The sequence below is a fragment of the Branchiostoma floridae genome, chromosome 3, assembly GCF_000003815.2.
Source record: "Branchiostoma floridae strain S238N-H82 chromosome 3, Bfl_VNyyK, whole genome shotgun sequence".
Taxonomy (NCBI): Eukaryota; Metazoa; Chordata; class Leptocardii; order Amphioxiformes; family Branchiostomatidae; genus Branchiostoma; species Branchiostoma floridae.
The window spans coordinates 11,462,332-11,478,456 of NC_049981.1; the positions used below are offsets into that span (position 1 = coordinate 11,462,332).

At 40.9% G+C, this 16,125-nt stretch overlaps 1 protein-coding gene across 1 annotated transcript in view; it reads right to left on the reverse strand.

The window, feature by feature from the left end:
- Nucleotides 1-13,408, reverse strand: part of LOC118411683 (zinc finger and BTB domain-containing protein 17-like) — a gene marked incomplete at its 3' end in the record, with an annotated part of 19,713 nt that extends 6,305 nt beyond the window's left edge. The window contains exons 1-2 of the mRNA XM_035814161.1: nt 13,249-13,408; nt 10,083-10,140 (exon numbers count right to left, since the gene is read on the reverse strand). The remainder of the gene's footprint in view (nt 1-10,082; nt 10,141-13,248) is intronic.
- Nucleotides 13,409-16,125: the final 2,717 nt, after the last annotated feature.

The following is a 16,125-nucleotide window of genomic DNA, read 5'->3' on the forward strand; positions in this document are numbered from 1 at the left end:
CTATTGGAGGGTGCCGGAATCCTGCATTCCCAGGAGGCTAGGGGAGGATCATTATAAGTCAGCAACATTGGGGGGAGGGGAAGGTTTAAATCCTGAATCTCTTTGGACAATCCATAAAAGTTGAGTGTGTAGTATTGGCTAGTATTTATTTTATTTAGCTGTCTGGATGCCTGTTATTGGAAGGGTGCGGAATATCTACGTTCCCAGGAGGCTAGGGGAGAATCATTATATGTCAGCAACATCAGGGGGGGGAGCTTTAAAGCCTGCTCTCTATGCACAATCCATAAAATTAAAAGTTTGATGGGTAGTATTTATTCTGGATGCCTGCTATTGGAAGGGTGCAGAATACCTGCATTCCTAATAGGCAAGGGGAGGATCATTTAACATTGGGGGTGGGGGTGGGGGGTTAAATCCTGAATCTCTATAGACAATCCACAGAGGATGCTTGGTTAGTAACTGTAACTGTTGCTGTATTTCTTGTATGTAGCTGTCAGGATGCCTGACATTGGAAACGTGTTTGAGTACCTGCATTGATGAATGAATGAATTCCCTAGAGGCTAGTGGTGGATCATTGTAAGGAAAAGGGAGGGGCGTCACAGGTTTTAAATCCTGCTCTCTAGGGACAATTAACAAGGAGTGGGTAATAGTATTACTTGTCGCCAACTGCAACGTTCGATGTTGACAACAAGTGTATATCAAATCCAACTGTGTCTTATTTTCCATGTATAAATGTTCAAAGGGAAGGAATCAGAAGGATGATATTTAGTCCATGGGCCAGGTCCCCCAAAATGGCCATTTGGTACCAAACAAAGGGACAAAGGGTGACTTACTTTTTTGAAAAGGTTGATTCCTCTACTTCATTATTTTGCATGATAACCATGTCAGATGCCCAGCTTTATAGGAATTATCACGTGATTTTGTGACGTCACTCAAATCTATAGAACTACCAAAAATCGTTTATTACAAGTCATCAAAAGTGGTTTTAATAATCCCCAACCACATTTGATGAGTATTTCTCTGCACTTAGATCATACAAATACCTGTTGAATATATTTGGAACCATTTTGAAATAAATTTAGACAAATTTCCACAATGGTTGCCATGGCAACGGTGAAAAATAGCATTTTCTTACAGGAAAGTTGCTAAACAAGCCATTGTTGGATGTTTTTGAAATTTAGCCATTATCAAGGCATGACCAATGACACCGAACGATTCATAACTAATGTAAGGGCTCTTAGAAAACATTTTAGTTAGGTAAGAAATAAATAGAACTTTTTAGTATTTTAATCCATACTACAGTGTGGATTGAAATACATGTATATTGTTTTTTTGCAGTGTTTCTCCTGCCAAATCTTTAAATAAATGGCTTCAACTTTTTCATCTTTGGCCCAAATGAGTTGCAATTTGGCATGGAGGTAGAGATAGCAAATACCCCCAGACTTTTTTCCTCTCTTTTTTTGGTAGAGACCTTAAAAATTGTTTCATTTAGGGTGTTTAGTCATTTTTGACAGAAAATATATATTTTGGGCCCCTGTACCCTGGTATTACAACCTAATGACCTGAAATTTGATACAGAGGTGCATTGGGCATTTGCTCACAGGGCACTATGAACAATTTGTGCTTACATTACTTCAAAAATGAGTTATTTGGGGATTTTGGGCCATTTTTGACTAAAAATATATATTTTTGGCTCCTGTGCCATTGTATGGCTAGGTGCGTAAGAAAAGTAGACATTTTTAGCAAAGAAGTCAGGAGACAGAAATCGGGTCGGTATTTTGGCATCTTGCCACTGTATATGTCATCTTCCTTTTTTCAATGCAAACGTTTATCGATGTCTTGTGCCATCATTATGTTAAAAGTCCTCAAAATGACTTTTCATTGTGTTTCTGTGAACGTTGTAAGTCTGACTCAATTATATATGGATGATATGGAGCATAATCCTAGGTCATCTTATCTTCTTTCTGTATAACAACAACAACAAGACTCACATGCCTCCTGGCATATTTACAACAACGAGGCAATTCACAGCAACGATTCAGCAAGAGGGCTGTTCATAAAAATTGGAATCATTGTAAGGGACATATCAAATGCTGATTCAATGCTAAAATCTTAGGAATACTATTTGTTTAAAATGTGAGTTTCAAAGTGGTATACAGTAGAAGCCAGTTAATTGCGCGTCGGATAAACGCACACTTCAGTCAATTGCACGGAATCCTTAAATTCCAAACCAGCTTCCATTCACTCCATTGTTAGTGACTTCGCTTATCTGCACGATGAAAAGTCACCAATAATGCACGTAAATTTGTCAAACATCGTCGCCAAATGGACTGAATATGCGTGCTTAAAATCGGCATACGCGGTACAATTAGGCCGATAATTGCCTGTGTAGAAGCGCAATACCGACAACATGTATGAAATTGTTATTGGGAGCAAAAGAAAATGATATTGTGGGAAGTCGTGGGCGGGTCCTGCGCGTGTCGGCGCCATAAAAAGACGCACGTCCGCCAAAAGCCGTCAAAGCCGGCATTATGATTTGGGAGACAACTTGCTGTGCACGTGACAAACTCAATAAAATTTGTTCTCTACCAGTCCATTGTCTATTAGCTGTACATGTATTTGAGATTGCGGGGACATACTTTTGCGCGAAGGAGAAAATATTTGCAGTGGTTTAAAGCCATTGGCAGTCAGTCAGAAACCACACTGCGACTCGGGTCCTATAGACGGCAATAGCAGTCGCTTTTGGCGGTACGGTACCTTCGTGATCAGCAATGGTAAAGTGTACTTAAATATCATATGGAAGGCCCTGTTCACGACGCAAAAAAATGAAACGGTTCATCCGTTTGGCAAGCTAAAACGGATAAATTTGTCACCATGAACGTTCCGTTTCGTTATTCTTGGTTGTGAATACAGCCATGGTTGGGTTTGGGTTGCCAGGTGATTCATAGTTTAGATGTGGAACTGTCTCCTTGAAATTTGCATGTGAAACAATCTGCTTGAGAAATGAAGCTTATAGAATTGAGTAAAGCCTAATATTTTACAAAACGATACACGTTAGTACTTTTCCCATGTATTTGCGTCAAACTTAATTGATTTTGAAATATTCTGGATATTTTGCAAATTAACCTATTCCAAAAGACCTAAAAATCTGGGGCTTTTCAAACCCCAAATCCAGGTAACAGATGGAAAATCATATAATGGGGTCACAAGAATAAGAATTTCTAACTGCACATTTGCTGGCATATTTCAAGGACTTTATTTTTGACGCGCAGATTTTTAACGCGTGCCTAGATTTGAACGCACAGAAAACCCGTTCCCGGCTTTACGCTAGGGGCACAACCCGCCGTACGTGCAAATACGTGCCAAAACGTTGGCAATCTTTTGGTGTCCGTAAGTGGTAAGTATCGTCTCCGTACGAGCTCGTAGGGAATTCGACGGATTTGGGAGCACGCAGACACGCCGTAGAAATTTAAGTGCATGCTGAACTTTCTCTGCGTTCGGGCTGCGGATTCACCCTCCGTGCGTGCCAGTACGGGCGACGCACCTGCCATGTACAGCCAATGAGCGTACAACGCACTGGCTCCCTGAGTATTAAAGTGTTCTCACAGTCAATTGCTGTACGGACGGCGCACGTAGAACGTGCGTGCTACGGACGTGGTGATTGCGTGTTCCGTGCTTAATTCGCGCTTCACTTGTTCACCTGTGAATGCCGACGCACAACACACCTGCACTGTAACGAGGGAGCAGGTGCTCCGCACGTACAACGCACGTGGCATTGAGCACATGGTTTCTGCAGGATATAGAGCCGAGTCGACGAAAGACTGCCAACCCGTCTCCAAGATGCGCAAGAAGACGCAGAAGAAGCCGTCAGTTGCATCAGTAGCAGCTTCGACCAGAGCCGCCCAAAAGAAAGGCCTTGAAAGGTCGTCCTATATATACATCCCCGAAAAACTTACGTTCATCGCACTTGAACGCACTTACACCATGCGAGTAAGGAAACCGTACGTAAGTAGCACGTGTAAGTAGGGCCTACATACGTTAACAGAGACCGTAATCGCACAGAGACCGTACGTTGTAAGCACGTGCAACTCACCTACCACTTCCGTAACGAACGATGAACGCAACCGCTCGCAGCCAGGCGTGGCGTGCAGACCACGTACTTACACCATGCGCAACCGTGCGAGTGATGTGCGTTGACGTACTCCCTCCCTGCTCTTGCCAGTCGTTCCCCACGTTTTCAGGAATACGTGTCGGACGTGGCCTCCACAAAAAAACGTACGGACAAATTGCACGTACGGTGGGTTGTGCCCAGGCTTTAACGATCTGTCCAGCTTGTGGGTTTGACATAAATGCGGGGACCAAAGAAAAATGCAGAAGAGCCACACTGGTCTGTCTATAGCTAGGTGTCCCTTCTTGGTAATCATTATGGAGATGTCGGTATTGTTTCCCTCAAAAGTTTTCCTCAGGCGATACGGGCATTTTGTGCGCTCATGAGAAGGCATTTCTTAATTGTGACACCAAAATATTGCATCGGTGTTTGCAAAAAATTTAATGCCGATAAATGTAATATATGTATTTGCAAAATGATTTTCCTCACAAATCTTTATTTACTGCTTAATTCATATCACAGTTGATTTATCGTGCAGGTTTTAGGTCGTGACCACCCACTTCATACCATTTATGCAAGTTTTATAACTATTCATTAAGTCCAGACAACGTCCACATTGAAGTTTCTCCGTTTTATTCACCTCATATAGATATAGGAAAGCAACATGATAATTGCTCTTTAAACATTTTTACACCATTCTGACCATCTTTATTTGACGACGTCAATGAAAGATGTTGATGAAATGTTTTGTCAACGTTTCTGCACCAACAGTATATATTCTTTCATTCTGCAGGACATTTTGTCAGCTTTCTTACATGAAAACGTTCTCTATATTTTGCTTTAGAATCAGCATTCTTTCCAATGCTTCATGCCATTTCAGGCTTCTTGTAAATGATAGATATACATGTACCCATTTTTCAGTCACACCCCCTACTGTGTCTCCATTTACGATAGCCAAAAATGACAGCTTTTTTCGACCCAAGGGTTATATCATAGGCAGGAGTTACAAACGTTACCTGTAACCGTGCACTTCACCTTATTTTCTTCGTAATAAAAGTTTCCCCTCGGTCGGCACTGGCAGTGCTTCCCGCCCACCCTAGTCTACTGCCACATGCATAGTTACCTCGTCATAATCAGATAATTCACGATCAGCTGCCAGAAAGATCGAACGTCGAAACTAAGGGCCGACGCTTGCCTAGCCCTGGGTCTGGGCAGGTAGAACGCCCGATAGCCGGGCTAGAGAAATAGTTAAGGTGGTATCTCACTGCACTTGGGGCACGCTTGCAGCACTACTGGGTTCGAGAACTCAGATGTATCATTCACGAAATCTAGAGGTAACCACACCACTACCGAACCTAGAGGTGCCGGTTGCAAGTGCGACGTTTTTAACAATGTTACTTGGTGGGACAAATTAGTGGGTACTGAAAACATGTGTAACTTATTGCTCGTGGTCAATTGATAGAAATGTTCTCTATAGTGGCCACCTGTCTACAGTAGCCACATTTCTCCAGCCCCCCCCCCCCCCGCTTTGACAGGTGTGACTGTATACAACAGACACAAACGTAACCAACATAGGAAAATGATGTAACAAAATGTGATGATCATCTTTAAATACAAATGCAAAAGGTTCAAAACAGCACATACCGTCTTTGAGATGACAAGTCGGGAATCGTTCGTTCTGTGTTTTTGTTTTTAACCAAGAAACTGCAAGTCTGGAACTCGAGGTTATACCGACCAGCCCAGTTTGCGAGTTCGGAACCAATGCGGTTACCAAGGAAAAATGCAGAAAGACCAGATCGGGCAGTCTAGGGGCCCAGAGGCTGTCACAGTTGGCGCCTGCGCCTAGACCGGTGACTGGGCAAATCCGTTGGTGTGTGTTTACATGTACAAATGAAAATCTGAACATTTGATTGTCGTTTGGTCGTATTTGCCATCATGTTAAAAACAAATGTGACAAAAGAAAAATGCAGAAGAGCCGCACTGGGCTGTCTATAGCTAGGTGTCCTTTCTTCGTAATTATTATGGAGATGTCGGTAATGTTTCACACAAAAGTTTCCTCAGGCGATACGAGCGTTCCGTGCTAAAGGTCCACTCTCACTACACTCGCGCCACGCTTGCGTCGCTTCGGGGTTCGACAACGCAGACGATAAAAAGTCCGTTGGGTGTAATTATTGAAATACTCGTAACTCCTGCTGGAATTGACGGATTTTGTTGCTTTAAAGCCCAAAATGCAGGTAAAGATGTGGCAAATCACGAAAACGTATCAAACAAGGCCACATAGGCAGGCTGAATAAATGCCTGGTTTTGGAAAGTAAACAATGTAATTTTTACGCAAAAATTACCCCAAAAATCAGCCTTTAAAGATTCATAACTTCCTAAAGATGCTAAAAACCGACAAAAAACTTAATACTTTGTAATTCTTGTGGTATTTTTCACATGTAAACCAATTTTCATTGGAAATTATTGATGTTTTACATATTTATCTCGTCTTTTTCAATAAATGACCAAACGGCCAGGTCAATTTGGATGACGTCACTTGGTCACGTGATTACAGTAGGAAAGCTGTGCATGACAACTGGTTATCATGGCTTAAAATAAACTTTAGTTCCTACTAATAAAAAAAATCCATGATAGCACTTGTCCCTCTCGGTGGTACCAAAAACCCCTCTGGCCCATGGACTAATTTCTAAGAAGGGGAATCAGTTTCAGTGTTACCCTTGAAAATGTTGAAATTATTTTTGCATGTTGCTAAGTGCTGTATTAATTGCAAGCATAACCATGGGCGATAGGCCATCGAGTTTTTGTCGAAATCGCTACGGTTGCTTTATTTTTACGTATACACTCAACACACGCTGTATACAGTACTACCGTACTGTGTACTCAGTCCATTGAATCAAATAATAAACAAGCATGCTGAGCTTGAAAGACGCACTGTGTACGCCGAGCTCCGTTTGCTGCGGCGTTCTAGATCACGGGGATAGTTCGCGCAAAGGTCGACGGGAGTAGAACAGTTTCGCAGTTGGCTCGAACGCGTTCGCGAAGCCCTGCTCGAACCGATGAACCGCCAAGGGGGCTAACTTCTCTAACTACATAAAGATGACTGGGTAGGAAATACTATCCGGCAAGAGCGTTACCAATAGGGGTGACCAGCAGGAAAAGTGAGTTAGAACCACGGTTCTATGGTGGATCTGGGACTTCTCGGCTTTTACGTGAGAATAGTTTTCGGCGTGGCTGGTTTGACAAAAGGCAATAGGCCATCGAGTATTTGTTGAAATCAGTATTACATGTACTTTGTCGTACTGAAATAAGACTCCATGAACTCAAACAGTGTGTACTCGTTCCACAGAGATTCACGAGAATCAATCATACACTGACTACCAAACACACAGTGTACTCGGTCCACTCAAATATTCCCGGGAATCATACACTAACACACTCTGTGTCTTGGTCACTGAAAGAATTCCGAGAATCATAACACTAACAAACACCGTGCACTCAGTCCACTGAAAGAATCCTGAGAATCATACACAATCATACACACGGTGTACTTGGTTCACTGAAACTTTCGCGGGAACGTTTCTGAGTCTCGCGTCTGATTGGCTAGCAATGATGTAATCGTCTTGTGCAGCAGCGACCCTACCGGCCAGGCATGGTACTGCTGGTAACGCTGTTCCCCGGAAATTGGGCTTTACAAAATGCTGCATATTTTCTTTATTATTAGGTGTTGTGTCCTAAGGAATCTTACATGGCTAGTAAGTAACATCTAGATAATAAGTTGTATCAATGTGTTTTATTTCATTGCGGCATTTCGCCGAAAACAAGGGCTTTTGAAACGGCGTTTCCTACCTATTCATTATTGTTCCTAACACCAAAGCGTTCGGAAGTCGGTGTTCGGCAAACTTCGGGTGATCTCGGCGACCGTTCGTATGTGTGATTCTTTGGAATCGACAGCGTGTTTGTGTAACCGCTAAGTGTACGATTCTCGGGAATCTTTCCATGGACCGAGTACACTGTGTGTGTAAGTGTACGATTCTCGGGAATCTTTCCGTGGACCGAGTACCCAGTGTGTATAAGTGTACGATTCTCGGGCCTGAATTTTTCCGTGGACAGAGTACCCAGTGTGTGTAAGTGTACGATTCTCGGCAATCTTTCCGTGGACCGAGTACACCGTGTGTGTAATAAGTGTACGATTCTAGGGAATCTTTCCTTGGAGTCAGATTTTTATTACAGCAAACTAATACTGATTTCAACAAAAACTCGATGGCCTACCGCCTATGGCATAACTAATACATCATCACCTTCAGTCCCAATGGTATCAGATACATGCATATATAACTAAGATATAATAATAATAATAATAATAATATCGGGTGTATTTGCAGCCAGTGCCATACTAGTAGTAGTAGGCAGGTACCCAATGTGTTGAGTAATGTACATCTTTTATTTGCTTTAAGATAATACTGAAGACAGAGGGCAAAAAGCATCCTTTAGGCTTTACTAATATTTTGATACAAAATTGATTTTAAACATGGCCTTTCATACATTCTATATTACCATTTCTGAGGTTATAGAAAGTGTGATACAGCAACAATACTAATACAGAATAGGTACTGTAAAATGGAGGGGGCTCAAACTCACCATGTGTTTCATCGGTAACTCAATAATTTGAATAACTACGTATACCCACATGCCAAAAATCATACAAAGTTATCAAAAGGATCTTAAGCTATATTTGACACACAAAGTGAGTAACAGAAATAGTACCCCAAAGATGAACCTTCTTCCTGAAGTTAACTACATATTCATGTATAACACACGGTTCAAGCCCTATGTTCCGAAATCCCTTTGTTCCGAAATCCTTATGTTCCGAAATCCCTATGTTCCGAAATCCCTATGTTCCGAAATCCCTATGTTCCGAAATCTCTATGTTCCGAACTTTTTATGTGACACACAACTATAATCATGTACACTACGGTAACATGGATGGCGTTTACAAGTCGATAGCCAATACCCAAGAAGCCAGACAGTTTCCCGATGATAACCGGCCTGAACGCCGACCCGATTTCGACGGTCGCATGGGTCACACTGGGCTGAAAACACCTGAAATTCGAATTCTAGTTTATTTTTATTTATAGAAATAAACTGGAATACTTATAAAAGTTCAACATTTTTCTAGCGCCTGAAACAGAGCCCAAAGACTCCTAACTCAATCGCAAATATACTTTTCTTTATGTACCATTTGCTAACCGCATTTCACGTAAACCATTTACCTGGTCTCGTTTTTGATTGATTTATGGGTGACCGAGATAATCGCGTATATATCTAAAAATAATTTTTAGTATACATGCAAATATCGTATGTCATTTTGATGCATGAGCGTGTTTTTTTTATTTCCTCGTCAGGAATTGTATTGAAATTATGATCCTATCAAACTGGTACGAGGTTAGGTGCGTTACAAAAATGATACATTTAAATGTTTGCCGATGGTGCGCGTTTAGTTTTGCCTAAACAAAAGTTTGCGGCTAAAATCTGTAATGGAGCTAACGTTAGTCCTCTGTTGTTATCATTATAGTTTTAACAGATTTCAAGACATCCCAAATAACACAAAAAGGAGAATATTTAAAGAAGGTACCGTGATATAATATATAGGCCGCAACTTCCTATTTTGCTGACCGTGTGTCCGCAGCCTGGACTTATGTAGCTTTGGTCGACTCCCAATGGTCGCTGTACAACGCCAGTCGGTACACTAGTGTGTTGGAACACTTCCATAGACGATAGAGATTTCGGAACATAGGGATTTCGGAATATAGGGATTTCGGAACATAGGGATTTCGGAACATAGGGATTTCGGAACATAGGGATTTCGGAACATAGGTCGGTCACCATAACACACATGCAGACACACAGAATCCTATTTGTCTGACAGTACACTGTGTGTTAAATACATGTAGATGCTGACTTAGGATATTATACAAACCTTCTACTCTTGCAACCGGATTAGTACACTGCCAGGCATGCCTTCCTCAAAACATCTCCTGTAAAGATACACCGTTACATACACTAAATATCCAACATTGCAATGTTCGAAGTATTTTAAACTTTAGGATTGACAAAAACCATGAGGCATGGTCCCATGTTAGTTCTTACCAGAAGTGTAGACAAAAATGTGATGGAAAAGGCCTGTTGTTATTTCTGCCAAGCTGGAATATGATACCCACGCCCTATCCAGTGTGCGACCTATTTGCAACAAGGTAACCCAAAACCACGTCCAGGCACCACTGTTGAAGGAAGACTAACGTTTCAGTTAACTACTTGTGACACCACAGCAGGGGCGATAGGTAGGGTAGGTTACCTGCACACTGTGGTACACATTAATAAGAATTATGAAGCTGATATGGCAGATTGAAACTCATATTGGTGATTACATTATGGTTTAAAATCAGTCACAAACAGCAGGGGTATCATATCCACTTCATCCACCCACTTGTTACACAGTGGGCAAAATACCACTGGCTTGTAATCTCAACTGTATTAGCATACAACTTCAAAATGTTTAAAATCTAGGTATGCAAAATGTATGTAAAATAATCCTAAGTAAACCTACGATAGTAAAGTCAAGTCAAAGTTTATTGCACAACAATTGTCGCTGGTACAATGTAGGGCAAAGTAATATATATTGTGGGAGGCAACGAGTAAAACTACGCTTTTAGTGTTTTAACAGTACTGATTTAAGACTGACAGTCGCATTACAGTCTTATTTCAGTATTTCACAGTCACTACTGCTAAGTTTGTTCTTTGACTGCAATGTATACAAATTACAATGCTTTAGAATAAGTCAAATTTAAGGCATAATACATTGTATGTAGAATATTAAAACGTTAAATGCCTTCAAGTTTGCAAGTGTTTAATTTTGCGGTAATGAGAAAATAGAGATTTTGCAATGGTTTTAAGTTGTTGGCTGAAACAAGTGCGGAGGACAGATTTATAGTTTATTAGCATTTCTGCAGGAATTTTAAGTTTGCAAAGAAGAGGTCCCTGTGAAAATTTCAACATTTACAGTACCTCATAAGTTGGCCTCTGCATAACGCCTGCAACTGAGCCCCTCAACAAGGTCCTAGTCTGATACAGATTTATAAACTCACTCTACTGTCATTCGTACCCCGTAACTACGAATTTGTCAAGATTTCTAGAACCCAAAAGATAACAAATAATTATGAATGACACATCATAATCAACATCAAGTTGGAGAAATTCGCTAGACAACAGTTTTTGACAGCAGAAATGAAATCATGTTACATGTGGTTCTAAGGTTGCAGATGTGAAAGTCAACATGAATGCCCTTGAAAACTGCCCCCAATTGCAAGCAGAGACAACCATTTCTTGACCTTCTTGGCAAGCTACTTGACCTTTAACTTAAGTCTACTACAGCTGGGTGAAGGATATCACTGAGGTACCATATAGGATCAGGGAGAATGCCTTTACCGAGACACTAGCTATAGCTCCTGCGCACAGCTTTTGTGACCCAAAAATCTGCATCTCACTCCACAAGTAGGTAGATGTCTTGAAAGAGGATATTCCTAAAGGGTTAGGTATTGAAAAGTCAGAAATACCACCTGGCTTACCCTACAGTCCTGTAGAAGACACCAAGGTAAGAAGACACCTGGAATTTACGAAGAATTCGGAAATGCGACAATCTTACATTTGCGACCCCGGTTTGCCTATCTCCGTCAGTACCAACTGGCCCCGGCGGAATCCGATATGCTGTGGGGATTTCGTTACTCCTTTTGTTTGCATGTGTGGAACATAAAACCCCTGTGCGCTGTGCCCCCTGCTGTATAAAATGTAATTAGTAAGGGGGTGATCAAATTACCTGGGCTGAAAGGTGCAGGAAAGAGCTGGGGACCGTTCATTACTGGTAGCATTTACTGTAATTATCTTTAAGTTTGCAGTAAAAAATGGAGTGTTCGTTATGGTTTTCAATCTACGCTAGCACTATAGACACATTTCTTATAGTTTTGGAAATACTGGCGACTTTAAGACCTGGGAAAACGGTAATATCAAAATTACTGCAGAAATTTTAAGAATTACAGTAATTCTGTGAATGTTGTGAAAAATGGTAGCTGTACATGTCACTGTCAGTTACTTTCCAATCCATTTGAAATTTAATGTACAGATAAGAAAACTAATAGGGAAAACTACACCTGGGGATCGTACACACTACAGAAGGAACTGACTGGAGAATGTTCATTACTGCTGCTAGCTGGTGCATTGTACTCAGTGAAAACTGGTAGCTGTTACGGCCAGTTAGTCTCACGTCCATGTGTAATTATGTGTACAGATAAGAAAACTAATGATGAAAACTATACCAGGGGATGGTACATTATGCACTATGGAGGGGAATAAGTGGGGAGTGTTCATTAATCTTAAATGTTGGCTGGTAGTTACCACTTTCTCTCACTATAATGCTCTTAACCTCCTTGCCCTCACATCCATTTGTAATTATATTTACTGATCAGAAAACTGATAATGAACACTACACATGAGGATTGTACAGTAGACACTAATAGATGACAAGGAGTGAATAACTGTTAGCTTATCCTTTGAAGTGTTCCATATTGCAAGAATGGGGAACTGACAATTACAAATACAGATGGTTTCCTGTATCTCAAACAGATGTTGAAAAACTACCCTTAGGGACTGTACAGTATACACACAATACCAAAGGAATAGATGGGGACCGTTCATTACTATCAGCTAATTGTGAGAATAAATGCACACATATAATACAAGAAACAGCAACATTTACAGAACGTTATATCAAACGTACACATTCACATACTAGTATAGTAACACCCGCACATACATGTACAATGGTCCGCCCCTTGCTTGTAACTTTTCTTTTCCAAACATTCTGATTTTTCCTGGTTTGTCCCTCCGATCACAGATTACGGAACTAATACATGAAACATCAGCCGTTCTATCTATTAAGATAATGAATATCAATATCAAAGAAGAGAGGAATATGGGGGCGTAACGTTTCGTATCTTCATCCTCACCATTGAAAATGCTGGAATTCTCGCACGACTCGTAAGAGAACTCATTCAACATTTTGTCTCAACACACAGTTGACGATATGTACTTACCCTTTGGTTATGCCGTTTGTTGCTGCCCGAAATCTGAGGCATAGGATCCAGGAGTTGAGGGAATATCTTGTTGACAGAGACTGTTGACATTGACATAGATTCAGACATCTTCAGTTTCCCACTCGGCGGCCATGTTGTTCGGAAAGTCCCATTTGCTCTGAGGGGGGATGCTTTGGGCGAAAAAAAAAGAGCTGCATGTATAAAACACGCTGTCTCTTGCGCAAACACAATTTACTGTTTCCCTCTGGAAATTTACTTCATAAATCTTATTTTTTCCTATAACAACTGCAGCAATGTAACAATATGAAAACAAGTAAACATAACTTCAAATGTCTTTTCGTTAATAATCATCATTTGCTCCAATGTGTCCGAAATGAAGGACCCATGAAGAGGAACATCTGATTTAATTCTTTCCATAAGATTCGACACAGTTGACAATTTTTGAGAAATGAATTATACAAATTCACGTAACGCTATATGCTATGGTGAAAGGTTTTGATTGCAATGTATGGTGTAAAGATATTCGACACCGAAATTCGAGCTGATGGCAGGACACTCTTGCTGATTGATTTGAAAATGACGCCGCTATGTTCAGTTAATCTTAATCTAAATTTAGAATTTCCTAAAATCAAATTTGGTGATGTCAAACTAATTAAAGGTAAGGAAATCAGTACTAAAAAGGCATAGTTTAAAGAGATATCAGAATTAAAACTTACGTAATAGGCTTGGGACACTCTTTAAAATAAACCTATTAGATCTTTGTTTTCAGTCAATGAAAATTGGGAAAACAAAAGCCTCTACTGTGCAATTGTGTCAAGCTGTGCTTAGAAACAAGCACATCCTTGCCGGCTATAGAGTTACTGTGGTGACATTCAGAGTTGCCGTGCATTTGCGCCGTCTGTCGATAACCATTACAATTGCAGCCAGTGGTTGCAATTTGGACTGACTCGACTATTGCCGAATACCGACCCGACTTGTTGCTACAATTACCCCATACGGACATATCAAATTATACAAATTTTCAGTCGATTTGTATTAATATCGTTCTTGGTATTTCGGTATGTACATGTATCTTCAAAACCATTGGGTGGCAAATGGGTGGGACCCAGACTCAGTGCCTGGGCGAGTTAGCTTTCATCGGTCGTTTTTCACTATATCGAGACACGAATTGTTTACGCAAGCTTTACGCACGTTGCATGCAATTATGTGGTTACCAGATCCCCGCTACGTTGCCTATGTAATTCCTTTTAACATTTTGAACACTTTATGATATGTATAGATAGCGGTGCATTTGGTATGTAAGTATGTGGTGCTACTAATGCCCATCTAGATGTATCCTTCTAAGTGTAAAATTCGCGACAAAATGATATCAACGTAACAAAATGAAAGACATCTCGAGCCTTGGTCGTGACAGAGAAACAGCCTGAACAGTATCATTGCATGTTCATTTTACAGGGAAATTCCCCCTAGCTAGTGCTTTTGACAAGCACAATAATAGACCACGGCTTAACGTCACTTCCCAGGGACTGCTGCCCTAATCTCCAAGCAGATCCTACGTTGCCATAAGATAGTATGAAAGCTGGCCAAGGAGTATAGCCGGCCAAAGGGAGTCAAACGGGCACCGGACCTGCGGTGGGTTTGATACTATATTATGCCACCTTGAATCTGCTTGAAGATTATGCAACCCTTCCCACCAGCGCACATGTCTGAGGTGCAGTCGCGATTTGACCTCCCAATTAACCTGTTGACGGCACAGAGCCGGCAGGGTCGCTAACGTCAACCACTGCACTTCCCTGGGACTACATACACATGTCGGCATGCATTCTAAAGGTGGAGATGTACATTATGCATGGAAAAGGCAGTGGAAGATGACCTACATTTACATTTATCCGTCAATGTTCACTTTGCTATTCTGAGAGATGAAATGCATTTCTAGAAATCGAGTAAATCTTTCCAAGAAGCCTTTCACGCATTACCGACCAAAAGCACTAACGCACAAACTTTCTTCTTGCACAGGTCGTCCAACCCGTTATTCATGAAAATATTTGACAATGTATTTCCTATACTGCATAGGCAAACCTTTCAAACATCCGAGTTTGATGAATAAGACGAGTCTCTTTTTGTCAAGTTTACTTATTAATGTACAAATCCCCTGATAGCATTCTTCATCAAATTCAGTCTCTGTACATATGCTGTTACCTGCGAATAGGTCTGCATAATCCCTTTCCCATCTTTTAAGAACCATGTTTACAGTCAGTGTCCTCCATAGGGATTTCAGTACTTCGCTTAGGTCCACGTATGCTCACCTCGTTCAACAAATTCTTTCTGGATTCATTGTCGATAAGGTGTCAGAAGGATGACGACTGAGACACAACGGTTTACCTGTTTCGACCTTTCATTCAAAAGTCTTCATCAAAATCTTTCTGGATTCATTATTTTGAAGACCTTCAAGTTCAAGCACTTGTAATGAGTTCAACTAACAATTTAAAGGGCACACATGTACAACCATGTTCTTCAGCAATGTAAACAACTTAAAGCTTGATGTTGCTAGTTTGTGAAACCGTTTTCAAGGGCACCACTTAGTACTTCAGGGGCATGCAGACGTTTTTAGAGTGATGGCATATTAAGTGCACATTAGTTTATATATAGGTAAGTGCATTCAAAAGCAAGGTCAGCGACATCTACGCACTTTATAATTCCCTCTAGACGTATGTTGACTTTGCTTATGAAGTCTGTATGGCCATGACCTTGCAGCAAATTTTAGGGTAGGATTTCAGCAGTACAAAGATCGATATATTAATGTTACGTTAGCAATTCCGTACAGTTAAGAGCCTCATTGGTACGGTAAATTCTATTTGTAATCCTAGCAGGTTTAAA